The sequence below is a fragment of the Helianthus annuus genome, chromosome 17, assembly GCF_002127325.2.
Source record: "Helianthus annuus cultivar XRQ/B chromosome 17, HanXRQr2.0-SUNRISE, whole genome shotgun sequence".
Taxonomy (NCBI): Eukaryota; Viridiplantae; Streptophyta; class Magnoliopsida; order Asterales; family Asteraceae; genus Helianthus; species Helianthus annuus.
The window spans coordinates 168,760,517-168,766,596 of NC_035449.2; the positions used below are offsets into that span (position 1 = coordinate 168,760,517).

Sequence of the window (6,080 nt, forward strand, 5' to 3'; positions counted from 1 at the left end):
CCAAGTGATTCATCTTGTCTATCTGTTTTTATTTTTATTTTATTTTTCAGCATTTAGTTAGTTTTTATTTTCTTAGTTTAAAAATCTTTTCTAACTTTTTGATTTGATTAGACGTTGAGGATAAACCGGTACTAAAAGCTCTTGTGTCCTTGGACGACCTCGGTATCTTACCAACACTATACTACGTCCACGATGGGTGCAGTTGCCCATATGTTTGTTTAGTGTTAGTAAATATCGTGTTTTATAAATTTAAAACTTGGCTAAAAGTGTAAAAAGGGCTTAGAATATACATCTAAAATATACTACACTTCGCACGCATCAAGTTTTTGGCGCCGCTGCCGGGGACACAAGGATTTTAAGAAAGTTAGGAATCAACGGCCTAATCATATTTTTATTTTTCTTTTTAATTTTTTAGGATTTCCTTAGTTTTTCAGCTTCTGCAGAGCTAAGCACGGGCCGTGCCTGGTCGGACACGGGCCGTGCCCAGCATAATCACTGGCGGTTTTTAGTTTTCCAAGTTACAGAAGGCTGACCACGGGGCCGTGTAGGTGCAACACGGGGCCGTGTCCAACTCCCCAGTAACTGGGATCTGGAAAACAAACACTGTAACTCCGACCACGGGCCGTGTTCACTGAGCACGGGGCCGTGGTGAACCTTCTGACCAGCATTCTTTTCTGTTTTTATTGCAGGACTTGGAACCAGACGCCATTCTACATAGTGTATGAGCTCCAGTTCTAATAAGGACATAAAAGAACCTCTAGAAGAACCCGAACGCTTTCTCAGAAAAAGACTAAAAGCTAAAAACCAAGAGAAAGTTTTGGGGAATCCACCTCCAATGGCGGACCAACGTACCCTCATGGATTATCTACGACCCACCGTAGGTAACCTAGGCGCCGCTATCAATGCACCGAATGTTGAAGCCAATAACTTCGAACTTCGGCCGCATTTGATACAAATGCTCCAAAACTCCGCAACCTTCCATGGGCTTGCGGACGAGGATCCCCATCTACATATTACTAATTTCTTAGAAATATGTGATACCTTTCGGATCAATGGAGCATCAAATAACGCCATCCGCCTTCGAATGTTTCTTTTTTCACTAAAAGACCGAGCAAAAGCTTGGCTCAACGCCCTCCCAGCTGGATCGGGAAACACCTGGGATGAACTAGCCCAAAAATTTCTATATAAGTATTTCCCTCCCGCTAAAATGGCTAAATTAATGACTGAAATTAATACATATTCACAAGAGGATGGGGAATCCTTATATGAAACTTGGGAAAGGTTCAAGGAACTATTGCGAAAGTGTCCACATCATGGCCTTGCAATATGGCAACAAGTATCCACTTTCTATAATGGGTTGTTGCCACACACAAGGCAGACACTCGACTCTAGCTCCAGGGGACTTTTAAGTAATCGCCGCCCGCATGAAATATATAATCAAATTGAGGAAATTGCTCAAACCAATTTTCAGTGGCACACCCCCCGAGGCAATAAATCTATTGCCCCGGGCGCCCATAAGGTTGATGAAAGCACTTCTTTACAAGCCCAAATCGAGGCCCTTTCTTCAAAAATAAAAAAATTAGAAATGACAAAAACAGTCTCGGTTATGGCTTGTGAAGGGTGTGGTGGGCCACATGAAAATTGGAGTTGTATGAAAGAAACAGACGATCAACAAGAGTCGGTAAGCTACATTGATAACAGACCTAGGACGTCGGGTCCTCCAACGGGGGCTTACAACCAAGGATGGCGAAACCACCCAAACCTTGGTTGGAGAGAACCCGGCAATAGTAGTAACCAACAAACCCAACGAACAAACTTTCAACAACCAAGAAATGAGTCACAAAATTTCACTCAACAACAAGGTGGACGAGAAAGGCTTGAAGATACTGTATCTCGCCTCATCTCTTACACTGAAAAGAAAAACTCGGAAAGGTTTCTACAATTAGAATCAAATTTTAGAAATCAACAAGCTAGTATTCAAAACACAGAAAAACAATTAAATCAACTAGCTCAAAATTTTTCCGAGAGACCACAAGGTGCATTACCAAGCAATACCGAAACAAACCCAAAAGCGCAAGTTCATCTCATCACGTTACGAAACCGCACCATGGGGCCTGCGGAAGCACCACCGCCGACAGAAGAGACTGTACCTCCGCCTCTGCAGGAGAAGAACTCCCCTCCATCATCAGAGCCTACCAAGGCTCCTCGAGTTCCGTACCCCGGTAGGTTAATTCGTCAAAAGACCAATGAGCAATTCGTAAAATTCGAAAGTCTATTAAAACAATTGCATGTCAATATTCCTTTTATTGATGTCCTAACCCAAATGCCCAAATACTCTAAGTTCATGAGGGACTTCCTTACTCATAAAAAGAAAATTGAAACTTTGCAATTAGTTAACTTAGGCGAAGAATGCTCTGCCCTCGTACTCAACAAACTTCCCCAAAAGAAAATCGATCCTGGAAGCTTCACGATTCCCTGCTCAATCGAGGACTCCCCCGTTCGTAATGCACTAGCCGACCTTGGGGCTAGCATTAACCTCATGCCCTCATCAATGTTTAAAAGACTCGGCTTAGGAACAACGAGTCCTACAAAAATGAGCATACAACTTGCTGATCGATCCGTCAAATTCCCGCAAGGTGTCATCGAAAATGTCCTAGTAAAGGTAAACAAATTCGTCTATCCGGCCGATTTTGTCATACTCGATATGGAGGAAGACACCGAGGTCCCCCTCATACTAGGGAGACCATTTCTTGCCACCGTGCAAGCAGTGGTAGACATGAATGACGGAACGCTCACCCTAAGGTACGGGGATGATGAAGTAAAATTCAGGGTTGGGAAGAGAATAGAGGACGACGACCCGGTCAACTACATGAAGGTTATTGATTCGAGTTTGGATGCTGCTCTCCGACGGTGTAACATGGGATGCCAAACATCCCACTCAGAAAATATATAACCTCACATTGGGTCTAGCCAAGGACCCTTATAAACGTGGCGCACCACGGAGGCATTCCGCGGAACTATCCTTAGTTTAGTTTAATCTTTTAGTTTTAATTTGCAGGGATAAAACACACTCGTGGTGGTAAGGGATGAAAAGGGGAACGAGAAAAATGACCCCATGCACAAGAACAAGCCAACCGACATCAATTTCTCCGATACAGAAGGTTCAACACGGGCCGTGTCCAACCAACACAGCCCCGTGCTGAACCCCCTGCAGAAAAATGCCCAGTTCAGGTAACTGGACACGGGCCGTGTTCACCAGACACGCCCCCGTGTCCAGACTTCTGTTTCTTTTCTTTAATTTTCGTTACTGGCACCTGAACACGGGGCCGTGTCCGGTCCCCACGGGGCCGTGTCCAGACTGCCAGTAACACAAATCTTTGCTTTTAAACACCAAATTATACATCTAATCAACCTAAAAATTTATTTTTGGGACACATTGAGGACAATGTGTAATTTAAGTGTGGGGGGGATGCTAAAATCTTGAAATTTTGCAAGTCCTAATAACAAGCTTTAGACAAAACTCTATTGGAACCGCTAAACACCCCAAATTTTTTTCAAAAAAAAAAATTAATTTTCATTTTTTTTACTTGTCTAAAGTTTAAGTTAGGAATCTTAAGATTAATAAGTTTATATTTTTACAAATTTACAACCGAGAGCGTCGTGATAATAAGAACCGACATAAGAAAATTATGAAACGGCATGACAAGCTTAGTTAAAATTTGATTATATATACTTGATCACATAAAAACCCATTCCCACAAAAAGTGAGTTTTGAGCCTTTATTGAGCATACAAACTTACATCTTTAGACTAAATGCTCATTTTTCGTTTCTTTTGTGAATAGCCGCTTGGTTCTTACGACTCTAGAACTTGCCACGACGATTCATTCCCGGTCCTTACCAACTTAAACCCAAGTAAGTAAATGATGGAGGCATTAGGACTAACCATTTTTCTTTCTACACCATTATTTTTCAATTTTTTTACCACCTACCCAAAAATCCCCCTAGTTAACCCCTTTGAGCCTAAACCTTTCATTTCTTTACCCTAAAACCTTTTTACCCACCAAAAACCCTTTTTATTTTTCACCCTTTATTTTAGTAACAAGCTCGGTTTTTCGTGTGACAACAAAAAAAAAATGATGAAGTTAGAAATAAACAAACAAAGCTCTTAAAATAAAAAGCTTGCTTGGAAAAATACTTCAAAATAAAAAGTCACTAAAACAAAGTGTTTTATGAAAACCGACGCTTTTTACGCTTTTCGCCCTTTTCTACTAACCCATTCACCCACCTTTAGCCCAAGCCTATACCCAAAAAGTCCTCTTGATATTTACAAAGGTAACAAGTTAAAAAGGAGGAGGATTGATTGCTTGGCAAGCTTATGGTAGGAATAAGTTCCATGCCGCTCTCGAGTGATTCACTAAAAATACACCTTCCGCCGAGTGTGAGTGATTTCTCCCGTGAGGTATGTGAACTTGTATATAAATGGAGTTTTAAAAAGGCATGTTATGCCCAAATAAGTAATTTATCCTATGAAACGTTCTAAATAAATCATAACGAATAGGATTGTAAAATAAATAAAAATAAACCCCAAAAAAATCTTGAATTCTCAACACTCTATGACAAGCCAAAACCTTCTCTTCTACCCATTCCATTTGGGAGTGTAAGCCACATATTAAAGAGTTTTGCTTGAGGACAAGCAAAAGTTCAAGTGTGGGGGTATTTGATGTGTGAAAAATGCAACATATAAATTACATCAAATGAGGCATAAAACTAACCGTTTTTAAGTACTAATGTTGGAAAAAGAGTGTTTTTGTCTTCCTTTTCTATTTTCAGGATTAAATAAGCTCAAATTCACAAAAGAAGCAAAAAGACAGTTAAATCTAACATAAATACAAGAAAAGGAACAGAAGTGGACTGCCCGACCCCTCAACGGCATCTTCCCAAGCAAAATTGAGAAGGCAGAAGACTGAACACGCCCCGTGCTCAGCCAGCACGGGGCCGTGCCCAAGAAGCAGCAGAAAAGACAAACCTATAGAAGCTTCTATTGCCCACCACGGGGCCGTGTCCAGTGAGCACGGGGGCGTGGCGAAAGTACAGCAGGCGCATTAATTGTAATTGCGAATTATAACTAATGAAGAGAGAGAGTGTCAAACGGGCACGGGGGCGTGTCCAGCGGACACGGGGCCGTGCCCAGCCTTCTGTTCAGCCTATAAATAGGAGTGCTTGGCTTCATTTCAACTCATCCCTTGGCACACCACCTCTCTCACACTTCATCCACCACCCACCACCATCACAACACCATCATCCACCACCATCATCCATTGTCCATCATAGAGTGTGTGAGTCGTCTCGGGATCCAAGATTGATCGTAAGAGTTCTTGACAATCAAGGCCATGTTTGCCTAAGTCTCTTACATCACTTGGTGAAGACAAGTGTATAGTATAATACTTTTTATTTTTAATCTTTTGCACTTTTTATTTGGTTTTGTATTAATGACTTTAATAACTAGTTACTTATGTTGAAGGTGATCTTTCCTTATCGTTTGTCCGTGGTGTCTTGGCATTATTTTACTGTCTATATAAAATAAAAGATTTTCACCATTCATATCTCCACGGTCTATATGGAGGTATGTTGGCTACCTGGTCGGGGGTTAAGGGAACGGTTTGGTAAGGGTCTTGCCCTTGTTCAGCGTTTAGAGGTCCTGCAAGGGACCTGGGTCAAATTTAGTAGGATCTCCTTCAATACCCATAGGTATTGGATGGCGGGGATCCAAACTCTTTGACCCCTTCATAAGTTAACTACTATTAATACTATAACCCGGCTATTTAGGACTGTATCCCTGCTGACTCAGACTACTTAGTCGAGGGTAACGTCACCGCCAAAAGCGGGGCCTACCATAATTTGCATTAATAACTTAATTCATTATCTTCCAATAATCCAACCCTTTAGGATTGTATCCTTGCTGACTCAAACTACTGGGTTGAGGGTAACGTCGCCTTCAAAAGAGGGGCCTACTACAATAACTAAGATAATCTCTTAAACAAGTGCAAAAGTGCGAAAATAATCAAAGGTTATACTAATA

The 6,080-nt window shown here is 41.5% G+C and overlaps 1 non-coding gene across 1 annotated transcript; it reads right to left on the bottom strand.

Annotated features, from left to right (window-relative positions):
• Window positions 1–1,213: 1,213 nt before the first annotated feature.
• On the bottom strand, window positions 1,214–1,320 carry LOC118489362. The gene has a single exon (XR_004887381.1). It is a non-coding gene; the product is annotated as a small nucleolar RNA R71 (small nucleolar RNA).
• Between the last annotated feature and the right edge of the window lie 4,760 nt (window positions 1,321–6,080).